The sequence below is a fragment of the Sphaerodactylus townsendi genome, linkage group LG13 (assembly GCF_021028975.2).
Source record: "Sphaerodactylus townsendi isolate TG3544 linkage group LG13, MPM_Stown_v2.3, whole genome shotgun sequence".
NCBI classification, from domain to species: Eukaryota; Metazoa; Chordata; class Lepidosauria; order Squamata; family Sphaerodactylidae; genus Sphaerodactylus; species Sphaerodactylus townsendi.
In genome coordinates, this window is record NC_059437.1 from 1,186,663 (window position 1) to 1,208,806 (window position 22,144).

At 70.9% G+C, this 22,144-nt stretch overlaps 1 protein-coding gene across 3 annotated transcripts in view; it reads right to left on the bottom strand.

Moving 5' to 3' along the window:
* The window catches only part of LOC125442525 (wiskott-Aldrich syndrome protein family member 3-like), a 60,636-nt gene extending 39,029 nt beyond the window's left edge, over positions 1 to 21,607 (bottom strand). For all 3 annotated transcript variants that reach the window (XM_048513895.1, XM_048513896.1, XM_048513894.1), the window contains exon 1: positions 21,474 to 21,607. The gene's annotated coding sequence lies outside the window, so the exon portion shown is untranslated. The remainder of the gene's footprint in view (positions 1 to 21,473) is intronic.
* Between the last annotated feature and the right edge of the window lie 537 nt (positions 21,608 to 22,144).

Genomic DNA, 22,144 nt, shown 5'->3' on the forward strand with positions numbered 1-22,144 from the left:
AGTTTGGGGTACGTTCTATCATGTGATGGTGACTTTGAGATAACCTGGTGCAAAAAAAAAGCTTTGTTTGGTCGTGGCAGGGGAGGGTGGCTACCCATACTGGGGGGGTGGGGGTGAGCATGGAAAACTCAGATTTTGACCTGGGCTCCATTTTCCCTAGCTATGCCTCTGCACACATACAAGGGGAAGCTATAGTAGTTGCAAGCTCTGCTCTTTGTACATGCTTCAGTGACATTTTACCAGGGTTCCCCAAGGCACTGGTCATGTGATAGGCTGGGTTTTTTATATCTGAGGGTGGTGGCGCTGAAAAGGAGTACACTTTTACCAGCAGGCAAATACACAACGTACATGTAAGAACACGCAGACCCAGGGAGGGCTTGATACAGACCCCGCCCTGCAGAGTAGGCCAAGATCAGTTTCCAAGCATGTGGGTATTGCCAAGTGACACAGCAGAGAGGCAGATGAGTGGGACTTCTAGAGACGAGAGCAAATGTGCGCTACTTAGCGCCTCTCCTTTTCAGGGACTAGCAAGGCAGGATTAATTAGGCAAAACAGTAAACAATGCAGAAATAATTGTACAGAGAGAGAGAGAGAGAGAGAGAGAGAGAGAGAAATATGCCATTCTGTTTCATACATATCATTTGCATTATTTATGCAGAGCACCAGAATTTAGTTCTTCTTGATGCAGCCTCTTTGGTTCAGAAATTTATTCTGAGATCTTCTCAGCACAGAGCAAGGCAGAGTGATGAGAGAAAAATAACACTATGCACGGGGGAGGGATTAAGGGTGGTGGACCGTAATTTAGGGGACTGGATTTGTTTCTCCACTCCTCCACATGAAGCCTGCTGGTTGTCCTTGGGCCAGGGACGTAGGTAAGGGGGGGGTTCTTGGGTTTAAATCCCCCCCACTGCATGTCTGGGGGAGGCGGGCACAAGCCAGCCATGCAAGCTGACGGACAGAGTACGTTACAAGGGCGGCCACACTTCCGGAGGACGCCCCCAGCTGGACGGGCGACTGAAGGGACACAGAAGAAGAGAGTGGCTGCCTGCCCACCTGGGCGCAGAAGGGCAGGAGAGCGAGACGCCGCCCCGTGCGAGGCGCTACTTCTCCAGGAGGTAGCGGCAGGTAACAGCAGGTGCCAGACGAGGGAAGGAGGGGAAAGGACGCCGGAGGGAGGGAAGAAGGAAGGAAGGAGGGGGCTGGGAAGGAGGCGCACTTACCGCAACCCAAGTGCAACTTCGATTTCGAATACCTTTAATGGCATATAATTAGTTTAACATTAACATTGCAAGATAATAACAGCCTTTACAACTTCTGGCGAGTTAAAATAACACCATTTTAAAATGTAGCCACCGCTTCCAACAGCTCGTAGTTGTGGCTGTTTAAAAGACATATAACCTTCTGTTTATCTGTAATGCCTTCGCTTCCATGCAGGAAGGGTGCTTCTTCCTACCTATCTCATAAAAAGGACAATCCAACAGCATATGAGATACTGTTTCCACAGAACCCATGCCACACGGGCATTTCCTTTCTTTATGTGGGATTCCAAGGTAGCGTCCAAGGCTAAAGGAGGAAGGCAGGGCATTACACTCTAGCTAAGGTGATTGCTCTACGCCACCGGGCCTCAACCAGGAGATAAAGGTACTGGGCTACAATTAATCTATCCACAGGTATTCCCAGAGAAATCGGGGAACAGGTTTTATTAGCTTCCTCTAGCATCTGTTGAAACTCTCTATCAAAGTCTCTTCTTGATAGCCCCATAGACCTCCTGCTCTGTTAACATTAGCAGGTCTTCCAAGGAAATGCCCAACTCATTAAGTTTGGCTTCGATTTTAACCCACCCCTGGGTTGCCAAGTGCAACTTGCCGTCGTTGGCATTGCCGCTGCCATCTATCCCAGGTAGACGGCAGCAGCGACGCCAACGATGGCAAGTTGCACTTGGGACGCGGCGAGTAAGCCTCCATCCCCGCGCCCTCCTTCCTTCCTTCCTTCTTCCCTCCCTCCGGCGTCCTTTCCCCTCCTTCCCTCGTCTGGCACCTGCTGTTACCTGCCGCTACCTCCTGGAGAAGTAGCGCCTCGCACGGGGCGGCGTCTCGCTCTCCTGCCCTCCTGTGCCCAGGTGGGCAGGCAGCCACTCCCTTCTTCTGTGTCCCTTCAGTCGCCTGTCCAGCTGGGGGCGTCCTCCGGAAGTGTGGCCGCCCTTGCAACTGACTCTGTCCGTCAGCTTGCATGGCTGGCTTGCAGGCTGAAGGTGGGGCTTGAGGCTGGGGGCGGGACTTGGGGAGGCGGGGCCATGTACCAGGGGTGGGTGGGGGCGTGGCCCCCAAACCCACCCCATAAAAAATCTTTACCTACGTCCCTACCTTGGGCTAGTCACAATTCTCTCTGAACTCTCTCAGCCCGACCTACCTCACAAGGTTGTTGCAAGAAGGAAGGGAAGGAAATTGTAAGATGCTTTGAAACTCCTTACAGGAGGGGAAAGCAAGGTATTTTGTTGAAAAAACAAACAAACTCCAAAACCAAAGTTCCACAATATGCAGTTATTTTTATTTGCATCAGAACCACCTGTTTTTAACCGGCTTTGCCTCAGTATGTCTTTTTCAAGCACGAGGGAGTTAACAGGAATTTTATTTGCACAAATCATTCTTTTAAATGAAAGGTTTTGTGCATTTCTCCACATTCTCCCTGAAATTATCCAGTATGTGTTTTGAATCTAAAAATGCTTCTCTCTTCACTCGCTTGGAAGTGGGTTATTGTCTGCCACTAACAAGGGCCCAGCTGCTCGGACAGAAGAGAGGCATATAAATTGCACTCCCATGGCCTGTCGATTCAGCAGTGGCCTGTGGCAATGAGCACCCTATTAGCAGTTATCATTATGCTCTGGCAAGAAAACTGAGGGCTACGGAAGTATCAAGTGACATTTAATTGCCTGATGGGTTCAAAGAGACACTGGGGACTCTTTGTGTCCAGTGAGCTTTCATGAACTTGTTTCCCAAGTTTCCTTCTCCTGGGCCTCCCACAAAACTTCTCTTTGATGAAGGAAATACCCTCATTCTGTGTGACAAGGGGACAATATTCAGATGCCAGGGATCACATAAGTGTGCAGTTACCCAGAAACCTTTCACTTCCAAAAATGGCCACAGAGCTCCCATTCTGGGCCAACCAATGGGCAAACTCAAGTCTTCCTAGTTTGAGCACTAGCAGGTACCTTGGAAGAAGAAGAAGAAGAAGAAGAAGAAGAAGAAGAAGAAGAAGAAGAAGAAGAAGAAGAAGAAGAAGAAGAAGAAGAAGAAGAAGAAGAAGAAGAAGAAGGAGGAGGAGGAGGAGGAGGAGGAGGAGGAGGAGGAGGAGGAGGAGGAGGAGGAGGGGAGGAGGAGGGGAGGAGGAGGAGGAGGAGAGGAGGAGGAGGAGGAGGAGGAGGAGGAGTTTGGATTTATATCCCCCCTTTCTCTCCTGCAGGAGACTCAAAGGGGCTTACAAACTCCTTTCCCTTCCCCCCTCACAACAAACACCCTGTGAGGTAGGTGGGGCTGAGAGAGCTCCGAGAAGCTGTGACTAGCCCAAGGTCACCCAGCTGGCGTGTGTGGAACGTACAGGCTAATCTGAATTCCCCAGATAAACCTCCACAGCTCAGGCGGTGGAGCGGGGAATCAAACCCGGTTCCTCCAGATTAGATACACGAGCTCGCCTCTTAACCTCCTACGCCACTGCTGCTCCTATAGAGCCTATATAGTACACTACAGTAAACCTTTATTAGGCATAAAAGGATATCAAACCGTACTCACTGGTATATTTATGTGATTTAAAAGAAGGTTGGTGGGCGTCATGTTGGGGACCCCGCGATGTAGTTGTTTATATGAGCGTGCTCCCAACTGCAGTTGGTGGGCAGTGACCAAGGGGAGGGAATTCAGTCAGCCACCCCCCCACACACCACCCCCCAGCCAGAGGACCCACATTCTGCCAGGAAGACCACTAGGAAATGAAGAGCCACTCAGCTCCAACAAGACCCCCAAATTCCAGGTAAGAACTCCCATCTATGTTCTCCTCCTATGTCTCACACATTAAGCCCCCTGAGGATTTTTTACAAGAAAAAATGGGTGTTTGGGGGCCCAAAAACAGCTGCATGTAATCTGGTACTGCATGGGGGGGGGGGTAACCCACTCCCTTTACACAGTTGTTTCAACCTATAACAGCTTCATAGAGCTCCGATTTACACCCTCTGCCACCTACACATTTCCCCAAATGGGACAAAGAGCAGAGCCATAGAATATCTCTCTCCTCCGCCCCCCCCCCCATGCTCTGGTCCTGAGCCAGCCCCCACCCAGCTGCTACTGGTGAAAGATCAATGTTGGGAAATCCATTCATGGATCTTCCAGCATCTTGTCTTGAGAGGCCCTTCGAGTTCAGCCCTAACTTCAGGAGTGGGGTCTCGTTTGCGGTTGATGTGGTGCCCCAGAAATAAACAAGTGAGCATCCTTGACTTGAAGATTCAGAAAATTTGACTTGTCTGCTCTAAAGAACCAGCTTAAAATGCCATGCAGTTGTGATGATTTATTCCTGAAATGTTGGCAAGAAAGGAGTAGTCATTTCTCAAAGAGAAGCAGTGGCGCAGTGGTTAAGAGCAGGTGCATTCTAATTTGGAGGAACCAGGTTTGATTCCCCGCTCTGCCGCCTGAGCTGTGGAGGCTTCTCTGGGGAATTCAGATTAGCCTGTGCACTCCCACACACGCCAAATGGGTGACCTTGGGCTGGTCACAGCTTTTCGGAGCTCTCTCAGCCCCACCGACCTCACGAGTGTTTGTTGTGAGGGGAGAAAGGCAAGGAGATTGTCAGCCCCTTTGAGTCTCCTACAGGAGAGAAAGGGGGGATATAAATCCAAATTCTTCTTCTTCTTCTCTTCTTAAAGCACAGAGCCGGGACTTCAATACAGGCCTGCCTCTCCGCATCTGACACTGGAGGCACATTCAAATACAACCCTCTACCAACACTCTGGAGCAGCCAATCAAGCAGAATTGCTTCTTTCAAGCATGAGAGTTGGTCGGGACCAGAGAACCAGAGGTGGGATCCAGCAGGTTCTCACCAGTTCCCGAGAGTGGGTTACTAATTATTTGTGTGTGCCGAGAGGGGGTTACTAATTGGGTCTGCTTTTCTGTTAGAAATTCCAAAAATCATAAAGTCCTGTTGTTTCCTATGTGGCTGGTTAGCGAAGGTAGAAAACGGGATAATTCTCCCTGTTGGGCTGTTTTAAAAACATGTTTTAGTAATATGGTAAAGTTCCTTGTTTCAGGAAAGTATCCTTCTTTTGATTTCTAGAAACAAAATAAAGTATTTGAAAGTATTAAGTATTTGACATGCAGTCAATTAGAGGAGAAATAGTTGTTTCTGTTGGCAGTAGACGATAGGACTTGCTATAATGAGTTTAAATTATGGACAGAAAGATACCAGCTGGAAATTAGGAACTTTTTTTTTACAGTAAGAGTTTTTTACAGTAACAGAGAAATTATTAACGCCCCGCCCCCGAAATTCCCGGCCACGCCCCTGTCGTGCCCCGCCCAGCCCCATTGACGCTACGCCACTGTTTGAATCCCACCACCATGGGAACCTGTTACTAAAATTTTTGGATCCCACTACTGCAGAGAACCCTGATAGGACTCCTAGGAAAATGACGGAAAGCCATTTGTTTGTTTCACAACGCATGTGGTTTTCCCGTCACACTGACAACATGTTCTGAGCATCTCCAGGGAAGAAACCATGCGTGGCTCCTCCTCCTCCTCCTCCTCCATTCCGTCCTCCCAGCCACCACCTCACAAAAACCAGCTTCGGCTGAGAGCAAATGACTGGCTCAAGATCCCTACAGTGAGCATTCTGGTGGGAGGGGAATCCGAACTCGGATCTCTGCAGTCACAAACTATTGGTTTCACACACATCTTTTTCTTTCAGGGGACTGGACAAACTCCCTCCGCTGGCAAAGAGGTCTCCAGAAATTGTAATAGCCTAGATATTAATTGCCCAGGTGGTTGACATGCCTTGCACGACAGCCCTGTGAGGCAGAGCAGCTCAATTTTTCAGAGAGGAGAAGGTGAGGATCTTGCCCTACAGCAGGGGTCTGCAACCTGCGGCTCTCCAGATGTTCATGGACTGCAAATCCCATCAGCCCCTGCCAGCATGGCCAATTGTAGTCCATTAACATCTGGAGAGGCACAGGTTGCAGACCCCTGCCCTACAGCGTTGCTTCTAGGCCCGTGACGGCGAATCTTTGGCACTCCAGATGTTATGGACTACAATTCCCATCAGCCCCTACCAGCATGGCCAATTGGCCATGCTGGCAGGGGCTGATGGGAATTATAGTCCATAACATCTGGAGCGCCAAAGGTTCACCACCACCGTTCTAGGCTGAAGATGGGGTTATTCTTTCAGGACAATATATAGGCTCTACTTCCTTCAGTGATACTAACAGCAGTGGGAAAGATTCATCATACTTCATTTTAGACAGGTCACACTTCTGAACATCTCAGAGACATGGGGGGGGGGCAATTGAGTCCCCCCCCCCCAAAAAAACATGGAAATCTTGTGGAAAACTGAACCATATGCAATACCTTCTTTTCTTATCATGCCTACACTTTTGCTGCTCTAACAACATAAAAACATAATTTATATTAGGATATCCAACTATAGTACAGTACAGTAAACCTTTATTAGGCATAAAAGGATATCAAACTGTACTCATTGGTATATTTACGTGGTTTAAAAGAATAAACGCCTTCTGCCAAGTTACTCGGGGCTCAGATGGAAATGTCTCGGCAGAGGGTAGCACGGTTTTCTGCAGTCGAAACGGCAAATATGCCCAGTACCACAAGTGGGGGTGCGGGTGAGGAGAAGAGACAGAAAACGATGAACATTGCTGTACCATATGCTACCTTAAAGGGGGGGGGGGTTAAGTATCTTAAAGGGGGGGGTAGAAGCTCAAAACAGAAAACACAACATTTGTAGTAAACCCAAAACAGCACGTTATTTGGACAGAAATTATTTCATACGGTCATAATGGGGATTAGCAGCATATATTACATTGAGTTAAACGGTGTAACATTGAAAACATTTACATGTATGGCCATGATAAACATTACGGCACATTGCTGAATAACATTAATTCCATTTAAGCAATAAATATATGTCGGAAAATGCCAATATATTATAACTATTTAATGACTGACAGAAACGTCTGCCTGTTACACATCCTAAGACCTTTAAAACATTTCATAAGCATTTTTTTTTTACTGCTCTCCAAAATTTCCAACTTTTCCACTGGAAAAGCTGACAAAAATCCTAAGGGAAAAAACTCATTTCCTCTGAATAGCCCCTCTTTCCCATCACGTCTCTTCTCTAGATCGCATTCCAGCATCCTCAGGACTTTGCACAACCGGCTTTGTACACTGGACTGTTTGGCTTCGGAAGGCAAACATTTCCAATTCCTAATCTGGCAACAAACCTCGAGCCCACCCAACCATTCCGGTGGCTCAACCAGCCTTGAAAACAATCAATTTATTTTGAATTTCAGATGGGGCGGCAGAGGGGAAGCAGGATAAGCCGGGTGACAGAAAGGGGGGGGGGGACGCATTTCAGGAAGGGCTCGAACAAACAGAACAATTAAGAGAGTCGAACAGAAGGGCTACTCTTCTCTTCCGCCAATTAAATGGCAAATAGCGCCAGCAGTTCACTCTGCCATCCTTAGAACATGAACTTGCTCATGGCAAGAGAATTAATGCGGGGGAAGAATTGGGGGTGACCAAAAGGTTGACAGTGGCTCGTTCCGCACAGGCAGAATAAGGCACTTTCAAACTGCTTTCAGTGCTCTTTGAAGCTGTGTGGAACAGCAAAATCCACTTGCAAACAGTTGTGAAAGTGGTTTGAAAACGCATTATTTTGCGGGTGCGGAAGGGGCCAGTGAAAAAGGCGCTGACCTGGAGCTTATCCAAAAACCCACTGGACTCCCCTCAAACAGCTTCAAGGCCGCAGGGGCTTCTGAAAGAGCAGGGCCTCAAGAGGAACCCCCTGCCACTCCCGGAGCACCTGGACGAAGAAGAAGTCCACCCAGCCGGTGCCACTCGACCTGCCAGGGCAGAATGCCAAGTTCACCACGTGCCACAAGCCCACATGTTCTCCGTGGCTCTGCTCCAGGCAGACATGATGGCCCAGCCTATATCTGGGACACAATCCACTCCTTTGCTCTCGAATCCAACGGCAGCTCCGAATCAACAGCGCCTGCCTGGCCTTCCGAAAGAGGCTCTTGACTTGGAGAAACTGGGAAAGGGCTGCAAGGGAGGGGTGCGCTGGGCCCTTTGAGCAGCAGTGGCGCAGGAGGTTAAGAGCTCGTGTATCTAATCTGGAGGAACCGGGTTTGATTCCCCGCTCTGCCGCCTGAGCTGTGGAGGCTTATCTGGGGAATTCAGATTAACCTGTGCACTCCCACACACGCCAGCTGGGTGACCTTGGGCTAGTCACAACTTCTCGGAGCTCTCTCAGCCCCACCTACCTCACAGGGTGTTTGTTGTGAGGGGGGAAGGGCAAGGAGATTGTCAGCCCCTTTGAGTCTCCTGCAGGAGAGAAAGGGGGGATATAAATCCAAACTCCTCCTCCTCCTCCTCCATTTTACCCAGAGTCACATAGTCTCTTTTAACACATTCTGGGCTGTGCTGAGGAGGTAATTTGTTCCCATGGGGATGAGCATGAAAGAGCAATAATCTGTGGGACCAGTGACTTTTTCTACCCTTTCCGTCACACCATGGGTGTGTGCCCCTGGCAGAGACTCTCAATTCCAAACAAGTCCAGCTGGCACACTTCAGCCTCCGCTCCTCTCAGAAGGAACTCCCCAATTACCCGCACATGTCTGCTATATCGGGGACAGAAACTCAAGTCCTCCGTTCCACAGGGCCCTGAAAAAGATTTCCTTCAAGCTTTAGGGAGCAGTCCTTGTGCCAGAAGACCAGAACCAATATCGATGGGGAGATCCTACAACGGATTGCTTAGCAACCGAAGCTCAGAATGTTTCCTGATTTTCCTGCTTCTATAGGTGGCATCCTTTCGCGTGCCTTCCTCCTGTGTTGGAGGCGGATCTGTTTCCTGAGATACTGCTCCTTCCTCCTTCTGCTACCCTCTCAAGGGAGCTTCCTGCATTCTGTCCAGGAACTCTCTACCAACCCTTATAACATGAAGTGTGGGCAAGTCCCCAACTTACACTTGCTCCTTCTCCTCCTCCACCCCAGGGTGGGTGGGACAAAACCAGATGATGGGTCCCCTCCCCCCTTCCCTCCAGATGGGTCTTGACCAGAGGACAGGCCCCCTCCCCCACTCATTAAAGTGGGTAGGCCACAACCAGATGTTGGGTCCCCTTTCCTCTCCCACTCCCTACCCCCGTGGTGGCGAACCTTTGGCACTCCAGATGTTATGGACTACAATTCCCATCAGCCCCTGCCAGCATGGCCGATTGGCCATTGGGGGGGGGGTTGGGGGGGGGGGGGGGGGGGGGGGGGGGGGTGGGGGGATGGGGGGCCTGTGGGGGGGGGGGGGGGTGGGGGGGGGGGGGGGTGGGGGGGGGGGGGGGTGGGGGGGGGGGGGGGTGGGGGGGGGGGGGGGTGGGGGGGGGGGGGGGTGGGGGGGGGGGGGGGTGGGGGGGGGGGGGGGTGGGGGGGGGGGGGGGTGGGGGGGGGGGGGGGTGGGGGGGGGGGGGGGTGGGGGGGGGGGGGGGTGGGGGGGGGGGGGGGTGGGGGGGGGGGGGGGTGGGGGGGGGGGGGGGTGGGGGGGGGGGGGGGTGGGGGGGGGGGGGGGTGGGGGGGGGGGGGGGTGGGGGGGGGGGGGGGTGGGGGGGGGGGGGGGTGGGGGGGGGGGGGGGTGGGGGGGGGGGGGGGTGGGGGGGGGGGGGGGTGGGGGGGGGGGGGGGTGGGGGGGGGGGGGGGTGGGGGGGGGGGGGGGTGGGGGGGGGGGGGGGTGGGGGGGGGGGGGGGTGGGGGGGGGGGGGGGTGGGGGGGGGGGGGGGTGGGGGGGGGGGGGGGTGGGGGGGGGGGGGGGTGGGGGGGGGGGGGGGTGGGGGGGGGGGGGGGTGGGGGGGGGGGGGGGTGGGGGGGGGGGGGGGTGGGGGGGGGGGGGGGTGGGGGGGGGGGGGGGTGGGGGGGGGGGGGGGTGGGGGGGGGGGGGGGTGGGGGGGGGGGGGGGTGGGGGGGGGGGGGGGTGGGGGGGGGGGGGGGTGGGGGGGGGGGGGGGTGGGGGGGGGGGGGGGTGGGGGGGGGGGGGGGTGGGGGGGGGGGGGGGTGGGGGGGGGGGGGGGTGGGGGGGGGGGGGGGTGGGGGGGGGGGGGGGTGGGGGGGGGGGGGGGTGGGGGGGGGGGGGGGTGGGGGGGGGGGGGGGTGGGGGGGGGGGGGGGTGGGGGGGGGGGGGGGTGGGGGGGGGGGGGGGTGGGGGGGGGGGGGGGTGGGGGGGGGGGGGGGTGGGGGGGGGGGGGGGTGGGGGGGGGGGGGGGTGGGGGGGGGGGGGGGTGGGGGGGGGGGGGGGTGGGGGGGGGGGGGGGTGGGGGGGGGGGGGGGTGGGGGGGGGGGGGGGTGGGGGGGGGGGGGGGTGGGGGGGGGGGGGGGTGGGGGGGGGGGGGGGTGGGGGGGGGGGGGGGTGGGGGGGGGGGGGGGTGGGGGGGGGGGGGGGTGGGGGGGGGGGGGGGTGGGGGGGGGGGGGGGTGGGGGGGGGGGGGGGTGGGGGGGGGGGGGGGTGGGGGGGGGGGGGGGTGGGGGGGGGGGGGGGTGGGGGGGGGGGGGGGTGGGGGGGGGGGGGGGTGGGGGGGGGGGGGGGTGGGGGGGGGGGGGGGTGGGGGGGGGGGGGGGTGGGGGGGGGGGGGGGTGGGGGGGGGGGGGGGTGGGGGGGGGGGGGGGTGGGGGGGGGGGGGGGTGGGGGGGGGGGGGGGTGGGGGGGGGGGGGGGTGGGGGGGGGGGGGGGTGGGGGGGGGGGGGGGTGGGGGGGGGGGGGGGTGGGGGGGGGGGGGGGTGGGGGGGGGGGGGGGTGGGGGGGGGGGGGGGTGGGGGGGGGGGGGGGTGGGGGGGGGGGGGGGTGGGGGGGGGGGGGGGTGGGGGGGGGGGGGGGTGGGGGGGGGGGGGGGTGGGGGGGGGGGGGGGTGGGGGGGGGGGGGGGTGGGGGGGGGGGGGGGTGGGGGGGGGGGGGGGTGGGGGGGGGGGGGGGTGGGGGGGGGGGGGGGTGGGGGGGGGGGGGGGTGGGGGGGGGGGGGGGTGGGGGGGGGGGGGGGTGGGGGGGGGGGGGGGTGGGGGGGGGGGGGGGTGGGGGGGGGGGGGGGTGGGGGGGGGGGGGGGTGGGGGGGGGGGGGGGTGGGGGGGGGGGGGGGTGGGGGGGGGGGGGGGTGGGGGGGGGGGGGGGTGGGGGGGGGGGGGGGTGGGGGGGGGGGGGGGTGGGGGGGGGGGGGGGTGGGGGGGGGGGGGGGTGGGGGGGGGGGGGGGTGGGGGGGGGGGGGGGTGGGGGGGGGGGGGGGTGGGGGGGGGGGGGGGTGGGGGGGGGGGGGGGTGGGGGGGGGGGGGGGTGGGGGGGGGGGGGGGTGGGGGGGGGGGGGGGTGGGGGGGGGGGGGGGTGGGGGGGGGGGGGGGTGGGGGGGGGGGGGGGTGGGGGGGGGGGGGGGTGGGGGGGGGGGGGGGTGGGGGGGGGGGGGGGTGGGGGGGGGGGGGGGTGGGGGGGGGGGGGGGTGGGGGGGGGGGGGGGTGGGGGGGGGGGGGGGTGGGGGGGGGGGGGGGTGGGGGGGGGGGGGGGTGGGGGGGGGGGGGGGTGGGGGGGGGGGGGGGTGGGGGGGGGGGGGGGTGGGGGGGGGGGGGGGTGGGGGGGGGGGGGGGTGGGGGGGGGGGGGGGTGGGGGGGGGGGGGGGTGGGGGGGGGGGGGGGTGGGGGGGGGGGGGGGTGGGGGGGGGGGGGGGTGGGGGGGGGGGGGGGTGGGGGGGGGGGGGGGTGGGGGGGGGGGGGGGTGGGGGGGGGGGGGGGTGGGGGGGGGGGGGGGTGGGGGGGGGGGGGGGTGGGGGGGGGGGGGGGTGGGGGGGGGGGGGGGTGGGGGGGGGGGGGGGTGGGGGGGGGGGGGGGTGGGGGGGGGGGGGGGTGGGGGGGGGGGGGGGTGGGGGGGGGGGGGGGTGGGGGGGGGGGGGGGTGGGGGGGGGGGGGGGTGGGGGGGGGGGGGGGTGGGGGGGGGGGGGGGTGGGGGGGGGGGGGGGTGGGGGGGGGGGGGGGTGGGGGGGGGGGGGGGTGGGGGGGGGGGGGGGTGGGGGGGGGGGGGGGTGGGGGGGGGGGGGGGTGGGGGGGGGGGGGGGTGGGGGGGGGGGGGGGTGGGGGGGGGGGGGGGTGGGGGGGGGGGGGGGTGGGGGGGGGGGGGGGTGGGGGGGGGGGGGGGTGGGGGGGGGGGGGGGTGGGGGGGGGGGGGGGTGGGGGGGGGGGGGGGTGGGGGGGGGGGGGGGTGGGGGGGGGGGGGGGTGGGGGGGGGGGGGGGTGGGGGGGGGGGGGGGTGGGGGGGGGGGGGGGTGGGGGGGGGGGGGGGTGGGGGGGGGGGGGGGTGGGGGGGGGGGGGGGTGGGGGGGGGGGGGGGTGGGGGGGGGGGGGGGTGGGGGGGGGGGGGGGTGGGGGGGGGGGGGGGTGGGGGGGGGGGGGGGTGGGGGGGGGGGGGGGTGGGGGGGGGGGGGGGTGGGGGGGGGGGGGGGTGGGGGGGGGGGGGGGTGGGGGGGGGGGGGGGTGGGGGGGGGGGGGGGTGGGGGGGGGGGGGGGTGGGGGGGGGGGGGGGTGGGGGGGGGGGGGGGTGGGGGGGGGGGGGGGTGGGGGGGGGGGGGGGTGGGGGGGGGGGGGGGTGGGGGGGGGGGGGGGTGGGGGGGGGGGGGGGTGGGGGGGGGGGGGGGTGGGGGGGGGGGGGGGTGGGGGGGGGGGGGGGTGGGGGGGGGGGGGGGTGGGGGGGGGGGGGGGTGGGGGGGGGGGGGGGTGGGGGGGGGGGGGGGTGGGGGGGGGGGGGGGTGGGGGGGGGGGGGGGTGGGGGGGGGGGGGGGTGGGGGGGGGGGGGGGTGGGGGGGGGGGGGGGTGGGGGGGGGGGGGGGTGGGGGGGGGGGGGGGTGGGGGGGGGGGGGGGTGGGGGGGGGGGGGGGTGGGGGGGGGGGGGGGTGGGGGGGGGGGGGGGTGGGGGGGGGGGGGGGTGGGGGGGGGGGGGGGTGGGGGGGGGGGGGGGTGGGGGGGGGGGGGGGTGGGGGGGGGGGGGGGTGGGGGGGGGGGGGGGTGGGGGGGGGGGGGGGTGGGGGGGGGGGGGGGTGGGGGGGGGGGGGGGTGGGGGGGGGGGGGGGTGGGGGGGGGGGGGGGTGGGGGGGGGGGGGGGTGGGGGGGGGGGGGGGTGGGGGGGGGGGGGGGTGGGGGGGGGGGGGGGTGGGGGGGGGGGGGGGTGGGGGGGGGGGGGGGTGGGGGGGGGGGGGGGTGGGGGGGGGGGGGGGTGGGGGGGGGGGGGGGTGGGGGGGGGGGGGGGTGGGGGGGGGGGGGGGTGGGGGGGGGGGGGGGTGGGGGGGGGGGGGGGTGGGGGGGGGGGGGGGTGGGGGGGGGGGGGGGTGGGGGGGGGGGGGGGTGGGGGGGGGGGGGGGTGGGGGGGGGGGGGGGTGGGGGGGGGGGGGGGTGGGGGGGGGGGGGGGTGGGGGGGGGGGGGGGTGGGGGGGGGGGGGGGTGGGGGGGGGGGGGGGTGGGGGGGGGGGGGGGTGGGGGGGGGGGGGGGTGGGGGGGGGGGGGGGTGGGGGGGGGGGGGGGTGGGGGGGGGGGGGGGTGGGGGGGGGGGGGGGTGGGGGGGGGGGGGGGTGGGGGGGGGGGGGGGTGGGGGGGGGGGGGGGTGGGGGGGGGGGGGGGTGGGGGGGGGGGGGGGTGGGGGGGGGGGGGGGTGGGGGGGGGGGGGGGTGGGGGGGGGGGGGGGTGGGGGGGGGGGGGGGTGGGGGGGGGGGGGGGTGGGGGGGGGGGGGGGTGGGGGGGGGGGGGGGTGGGGGGGGGGGGGGGTGGGGGGGGGGGGGGGTGGGGGGGGGGGGGGGTGGGGGGGGGGGGGGGTGGGGGGGGGGGGGGGTGGGGGGGGGGGGGGGTGGGGGGGGGGGGGGGTGGGGGGGGGGGGGGGTGGGGGGGGGGGGGGGTGGGGGGGGGGGGGGGTGGGGGGGGGGGGGGGTGGGGGGGGGGGGGGGTGGGGGGGGGGGGGGGTGGGGGGGGGGGGGGGTGGGGGGGGGGGGGGGTGGGGGGGGGGGGGGGTGGGGGGGGGGGGGGGTGGGGGGGGGGGGGGGTGGGGGGGGGGGGGGGTGGGGGGGGGGGGGGGTGGGGGGGGGGGGGGGTGGGGGGGGGGGGGGGTGGGGGGGGGGGGGGGTGGGGGGGGGGGGGGGTGGGGGGGGGGGGGGGTGGGGGGGGGGGGGGGTGGGGGGGGGGGGGGGTGGGGGGGGGGGGGGGTGGGGGGGGGGGGGGGTGGGGGGGGGGGGGGGTGGGGGGGGGGGGGGGTGGGGGGGGGGGGGGGTGGGGGGGGGGGGGGGTGGGGGGGGGGGGGGGTGGGGGGGGGGGGGGGTGGGGGGGGGGGGGGGTGGGGGGGGGGGGGGGTGGGGGGGGGGGGGGGTGGGGGGGGGGGGGGGTGGGGGGGGGGGGGGGTGGGGGGGGGGGGGGGTGGGGGGGGGGGGGGGTGGGGGGGGGGGGGGGTGGGGGGGGGGGGGGGTGGGGGGGGGGGGGGGTGGGGGGGGGGGGGGGTGGGGGGGGGGGGGGGTGGGGGGGGGGGGGGGTGGGGGGGGGGGGGGGTGGGGGGGGGGGGGGGTGGGGGGGGGGGGGGGTGGGGGGGGGGGGGGGTGGGGGGGGGGGGGGGTGGGGGGGGGGGGGGGTGGGGGGGGGGGGGGGTGGGGGGGGGGGGGGGTGGGGGGGGGGGGGGGTGGGGGGGGGGGGGGGTGGGGGGGGGGGGGGGTGGGGGGGGGGGGGGGTGGGGGGGGGGGGGGGTGGGGGGGGGGGGGGGTGGGGGGGGGGGGGGGTGGGGGGGGGGGGGGGTGGGGGGGGGGGGGGGTGGGGGGGGGGGGGGGTGGGGGGGGGGGGGGGTGGGGGGGGGGGGGGGTGGGGGGGGGGGGGGGTGGGGGGGGGGGGGGGTGGGGGGGGGGGGGGGTGGGGGGGGGGGGGGGTGGGGGGGGGGGGGGGTGGGGGGGGGGGGGGGTGGGGGGGGGGGGGGGTGGGGGGGGGGGGGGGTGGGGGGGGGGGGGGGTGGGGGGGGGGGGGGGTGGGGGGGGGGGGGGGTGGGGGGGGGGGGGGGTGGGGGGGGGGGGGGGTGGGGGGGGGGGGGGGTGGGGGGGGGGGGGGGTGGGGGGGGGGGGGGGTGGGGGGGGGGGGGGGTGGGGGGGGGGGGGGGTGGGGGGGGGGGGGGGTGGGGGGGGGGGGGGGTGGGGGGGGGGGGGGGTGGGGGGGGGGGGGGGTGGGGGGGGGGGGGGGTGGGGGGGGGGGGGGGTGGGGGGGGGGGGGGGTGGGGGGGGGGGGGGGTGGGGGGGGGGGGGGGTGGGGGGGGGGGGGGGTGGGGGGGGGGGGGGGTGGGGGGGGGGGGGGGTGGGGGGGGGGGGGGGTGGGGGGGGGGGGGGGTGGGGGGGGGGGGGGGTGGGGGGGGGGGGGGGTGGGGGGGGGGGGGGGTGGGGGGGGGGGGGGGTGGGGGGGGGGGGGGGTGGGGGGGGGGGGGGGTGGGGGGGGGGGGGGGTGGGGGGGGGGGGGGGTGGGGGGGGGGGGGGGTGGGGGGGGGGGGGGGTGGGGGGGGGGGGGGGTGGGGGGGGGGGGGGGTGGGGGGGGGGGGGGGTGGGGGGGGGGGGGGGTGGGGGGGGGGGGGGGTGGGGGGGGGGGGGGGTGGGGGGGGGGGGGGGTGGGGGGGGGGGGGGGTGGGGGGGGGGGGGGGTGGGGGGGGGGGGGGGTGGGGGGGGGGGGGGGTGGGGGGGGGGGGGGGTGGGGGGGGGGGGGGGTGGGGGGGGGGGGGGGTGGGGGGGGGGGGGGGTGGGGGGGGGGGGGGGTGGGGGGGGGGGGGGGTGGGGGGGGGGGGGGGTGGGGGGGGGGGGGGGTGGGGGGGGGGGGGGGTGGGGGGGGGGGGGGGTGGGGGGGGGGGGGGGTGGGGGGGGGGGGGGGTGGGGGGGGGGGGGGGTGGGGGGGGGGGGGGGTGGGGGGGGGGGGGGGTGGGGGGGGGGGGGGGTGGGGGGGGGGGGGGGTGGGGGGGGGGGGGGGTGGGGGGGGGGGGGGGTGGGGGGGGGGGGGGGTGGGGGGGGGGGGGGGTGGGGGGGGGGGGGGGTGGGGGGGGGGGGGGGTGGGGGGGGGGGGGGGTGGGGGGGGGGGGGGGTGGGGGGGGGGGGGGGTGGGGGGGGGGGGGGGTGGGGGGGGGGGGGGGTGGGGGGGGGGGGGGGTGGGGGGGGGGGGGGGTGGGGGGGGGGGGGGGTGGGGGGGGGGGGGGGTGGGGGGGGGGGGGGGTGGGGGGGGGGGGGGGTGGGGGGGGGGGGGGGTGGGGGGGGGGGGGGGTGGGGGGGGGGGGGGGTGGGGGGGGGGGGGGGTGGGGGGGGGGGGGGGTGGGGGGGGGGGGGGGTGGGGGGGGGGGGGGGTGGGGGGGGGGGGGGGTGGGGGGGGGGGGGGGTGGGGGGGGGGGGGGGTGGGGGGGGGGGGGGGTGGGGGGGGGGGGGGGTGGGGGGGGGGGGGGGTGGGGGGGGGGGGGGGTGGGGGGGGGGGGGGGTGGGGGGGGGGGGGGGTGGGGGGGGGGGGGGGTGGGGGGGGGGGGGGGTGGGGGGGGGGGGGGGTGGGGGGGGGGGGGGGTGGGGGGGGGGGGGGGTGGGGGGGGGGGGGGGTGGGGGGGGGGGGGGGTGGGGGGGGGGGGGGGTGGGGGGGGGGGGGGGTGGGGGGGGGGGGGGGTGGGGGGGGGGGGGGGTGGGGGGGGGGGGGGGTGGGGGGGGGGGGGGGTGGGGGGGGGGGGGGGTGGGGGGGGGGGGGGGTGGGGGGGGGGGGGGGTGGGGGGGGGGGGGGGTGGGGGGGGGGGGGGGTGGGGGGGGGGGGGGGTGGGGGGGGGGGGGGGTGGGGGGGGGGGGGGGTGGGGGGGGGGGGGGGTGGGGGGGGGGGGGGGTGGGGGGGGGGGGGGGTGGGGGGGGGGGGGGGTGGGGGGGGGGGGGGGTGGGGGGGGGGGGGGGTGGGGGGGGGGGGGGGTGGGGGGGGGGGGGGGTGGGGGGGGGGGGGGGTGGGGGGGGGGGGGGGTGGGGGGGGGGGGGGGTGGGGGGGGGGGGGGGTGGGGGGGGGGGGGGGTGGGGGGGGGGGGGGGTGGGGGGGGGGGGGGGTGGGGGGGGGGGGGGGTGGGGGGGGGGGGGGGTGGGGGGGGGGGGGGGTGGGGGGGGGGGGGGGTGGGGGGGGGGGGGGGTGGGGGGGGGGGGGGGTGGGGGGGGGGGGGGGTGGGGGGGGGGGGGGGTGGGGGGGGGGGGGGGTGGGGGGGGGGGGGGGTGGGGGGGGGGGGGGGTGGGGGGGGGGGGGGGTGGGGGGGGGGGGGGGTGGGGGGGGGGGGGGGTGGGGGGGGGGGGGGGTGGGGGGGGGGGGGGGTGGGGGGGGGGGGGGGTGGGGGGGGGGGGGGGTGGGGGGGGGGGGGGGTGGGGGGGGGGGGGGGTGGGGGGGGGGGGGGGTGGGGGGGGGGGGGGGTGGGGGGGGGGGGGGGTGGGGGGGGGGGGGGGTGGGGGGGGGGGGGGGTGGGGGGGGGGGGGGGTGGGGGGGGGGGGGGGTGGGGGGGGGGGGGGGTGGGGGGGGGGGGGGGTGGGGGGGGGGGGGGGTGGGGGGGGGGGGGGGTGGGGGGGGGGGGGGGTGGGGGGGGGGGGGGGTGGGGGGGGGGGGGGGTGGGGGGGGGGGGGGGTGGGGGGGGGGGGGGGTGGGGGGGGGGGGGGGTGGGGGGGGGGGGGGGTGGGGGGGGGGGGGGGTGGGGGGGGGGGGGGGTGGGGGGGGGGGGGGGTGGGGGGGGGGGGGGGTGGGGGGGGGGGGGGGTGGGGGGGGGGGGGGGTGGGGGGGGGGGGGGGTGGGGGGGGGGGGGGGTGGGGGGGGGGGGGGGTGGGGGGGGGGGGGGGTGGGGGGGGGGGGGGGTGGGGGGGGGGGGGGGTGGGGGGGGGGGGGGGTGGGGGGGGGGGGGGGTGGGGGGGGGGGGGGGTGGGGGGGGGGGGGGGTGGGGGGGGGGGGGGGTGGGGGGGGGGGGGGGTGGGGGGGGGGGGGGGTGGGGGGGGGGGGGGGTGGGGGGGGGGGGGGGTGGGGGGGGGGGGGGGTGGGGGGGGGGGGGGGTGGGGGGGGGGGGGGGTGGGGGGGGGGGGGGGTGGGGGGGGGGGGGGGTGGGGGGGGGGGGGGGTGGGGGGGGGGGGGGGTGGGGGGGGGGGGGGGTGGGGGGGGGGGGGGGTGGGGGGGGGGGGGGGTGGGGGGGGGGGGGGGTGGGGGGGGGGGGGGGTGGGGGGGGGGGGGGGTGGGGGGGGGGGGGGGTGGGGGGGGGGGGGGGTGGGGGGGGGGGGGGGTGGGGGGGGGGGGGGGTGGGGGGGGGGGGGGGTGGGGGGGGGGGGGGGTGGGGGGGGGGGGGGGTGGGGGGGGGGGGGGGTGGGGGGGGGGGGGGGTGGGGGGGGGGGGGGGTGGGGGGGGGGGGGGGTGGGGGGGGGGGGGGGTGGGGGGGGGGGGGGGTGGGGGGGGGGGGGGGTGGGGGGGGGGGGGGGTGGGGGGGGGGGGGGGTGGGGGGGGGGGGGGGTGGGGGGGGGGGGGGGTGGGGGGGGGGGGGGGTGGGGGGGGGGGGGGGTGGGGGGGGGGGGGGGTGGGGGGGGGGGGGGGTGGGGGGGGGGGGGGGTGGGGGGGGGGGGGGGTGGGGGGGGGGGGGGGTGGGGGGGGGGGGGGGTGGGGGGGGGGGGGGGTGGGGGGGGGGGGGGGTGGGGGGGGGGGGGGGTGGGGGGGGGGGGGGGTGGGGGGGGGGGGGGGTGGGGGGGGGGGGGGGTGGGGGGGGGGGGGGGTGGGGGGGGGGGGGGGTGGGGGGGGGGGGGGGTGGGGGGGGGGGGGGGTGGGGGGGGGGGGGGGTGGGGGGGGGGGGGGGTGGGGGGGGGGGGGGGTGGGGGGGGGGGGGGGTGGGGGGGGGGGGGGGTGGGGGGGGGGGGGGGTGGGGGGGGGGGGGGGTGGGGGGGGGGGGGGGTGGGGGGGGGGGGGGGTGGGGGGGGGGGGGGGTGGGGGGGGGGGGGGGTGGGGGGGGGGGGGGGTGGGGGGGGGGGGGGGTGGGGGGGGGGGGGGGTGGGGGGGGGGGGGGGTGGGGGGGGGGGGGGGTGGGGGGGGGGGGGGGTGGGGGGGGGGGGGGGTGGGGGGGGGGGGGGGTGGGGGGGGGGGGGGGTGGGGGGGGGGGGGGGTGGGGGGGGGGGGGGGGGGGGGGGGGGGGGGGTGGGGGGGGGGGGGGGTGGGGGGGGGGGGGGGTGGGGGGGGGGGGGGGTGGGGGGGGGGGGGGGTGGGGTCATGGACTACAATTCCCATCAGCCCCTGCCAGCATGGCCAAGTGGCAGGGCTGATGGGAATTGTAGTCCATGAACATCTGGAGGGCCATAGTTTGAAGACCCCTGCTCAAGAACAATCCCTCCCCTCACCCTGCATCCATCTATCCATGACATTTGTACCCCTTCCCCAAAGGAATTCTGAGAAGCACACTTTTATTCGCACAACAATCCTCTTTGGGTGGAATGGTCCAAGGTCCTCCCAGCGAGCGCCCAAGGGGCACTGGGGAATTAATTCAAACCCAGGTGTCGCCTCTCCCCCACCCCCATAATCTGATATCCCCATGACCCCACACAGGTTCCGGATGTGGAAAGAGACTGGGAAGAAGAAGCAACCCTGTTTTGCACCAAGGGTCTGTGATGGCTCTGAGCACATTCAGAGAAACGGCAGGAAAATATTCATGGGCTTCAGCAGCAGGCTCAGCTCTGGTTAGGGTGGACGGGAGGCCAGAACGGAAACGCTGAGGCAGGCAACGGCAAAACCACCTCCGATGGCCTCTTGCCTCGAAAACTGGCTATGACTCGGCAGCACTTCCCACGGCCACCGTTCTTTAAGACACGTTTTCTGTACAGACGGAGGGAAACCAGCAAGGACAGCCGCCCAGGCTGGCTGAACAGCTACTGGAAGGACAGGGTTTCCTCCATCTCAAGACCCCTGGGGGTCTTTCCAAATGCACTTTTCACTGCGGGGGGGGGGGAGAAACGGTGAAAGGGGGAACATTCCAATGAGAACGAGGCCAGGGTGCAAAGAGACACCTGGGAGATTAGGAACAGCTCCCCCCCCCCAGCATCAATCCTCCCGGTTGAGGTCCCATGTGCCTGTCTGGGCCACACTGCACCCCATCTGTGGCGACCCCTCTGTCCCCTTCCACAGCTCTCCCTCCAAGCCCATGATCCCCATGCCAACTAAGCCGTCTGCAGCTGACAATCCAACGCAAGAACTGGAGCAGCAGGCCGGCTAGCTCTGGAGCGAGATCCTGGCCAGCAGCAGCAGCAGCTATTCGACATCTAAAAGCAGAGGAGTGGGGGCTCAGACCTTCTTGCTGCCATTTCTTGCAATTCTGACCTGGAGACTCATTCTCTCTTTGGCTGATTCCGCACGGGCCGAAAACAGTGGTGTGAAAATGGTGCGAAAACAGTATAAACCCTTTTGCACCGTTTTAAACCCTTTTACACCATTTTCACACTGTTTTCACACTGCTGTTTTTGGCCCATGCGGAATCAGCCTTTCTGCTTCTTTAAAATTAAAAAAAAAAAACACCCTACAAATCCATGAAAAGACGAGACACCCCACAGTTACGCAACAGCGAGAGAATGCACTCTGCACATGTCCTGAAGCATGGCCTGCTCGCGTCCCACCACATGCAAGCTCGGCGGCAAGCTCACGCTTAGCCCTACTCCTGATCTTCTCCCAGCCGCCATGGGGAGAGATTGACACCGCCCCCCCCCCAAGAGCCCCCGAAGTCCCTTCAGCCGCCCCAGCGAAGATGGAGATGGGCTGGGGCTCCGGGAACGAGGGGGCCGCGAGCGAGAGCCGGCCAGGCGGGCGATGCTGAAGCTGCCCACGATTTTGCGCGCTCCGACTCCCCGCGCACGGCAGACAGGCTGCGAGACAGGGAATGGCCCGGATGGGGGGGCGGGGGGGGGGGGCGGGGGGCGACGGCAAGCCCCTCTTGGGCTCCCCCCCAGCCCCCCCCATTCTCATGGCCTCCAAACCCCACCAGCCCCCACCGGCTCCCCGCTCCCTCCATGCCCACACTCGAGCAAGCGCCGGGGATGTGCCAAGCTCGCGGGAGCGGCGGCCACCCACTCCCTGCCCGCTCGCCTGCTGCCTCCCACCCACCCACCCACCCATCCACGCACGGAGGAGGCCACAGCCGGGGGCAGGGGGGGGGCTGGCACACACGCGCCGCCGCCCGCGCAGCCTCCCCCCGGGCATCCCCACCTTGCTTGCCCGGCGCGCTCCGTCCTCCGGCGAAGGGGCTGCGGCTCCCCGGCCCGGCTGGCGACGCTCCCGCGGGCACCTGCTTGCAGAGGCAGCCGGGCAGCCGCAGCTCCGGCTCCTGCCTGGCCGCGGTGGGGGCGCGCGCCTGCGCGGGCGGGCGAGCCTCGCCGAGCCGGGCTCCGCAGTGCGGTCGCTGCGCATGCGCCTCCAACAGGCTGCCTTCTTGCCCCCCCACCCCCACCCCATCTCCCTCCGATGAAACCTTCGCATCCCGAGTCCGGCCTCGCGTACTGGGGGGGGGGGGGGGGGCTGAGACTGGGAGGGGCGCCAAGGATGCTGGCCGCACCAGAGCTTCGCTTTTCTACCTGGGAGACGTTAAAAAACGAGCCCCCCTCCCTCCCTTTACGGGGGGGGGGGTGCCCTGGGCAGCGCCAGCAGGTGGGGGAGGCTCCGTTGCCCGGCAGAGGTGGCTCCTTCTGCAGCACATGCGCCCCCTTCCTTCCTTCCCCCGCTTGGGCTACTGCTAGGAGGTGGGGGCATGGAAAAGAGGGCTCCTTTTGCAGCACATGGACCCTTTCGCCAATTAGGCTGCTGCAGGGGCGTAACGAGGAAAACTGGAGCCCTGGGCAAAACCTCAGTTTGATGCCCCCCATGGGCGGCAGAAGGAGGCG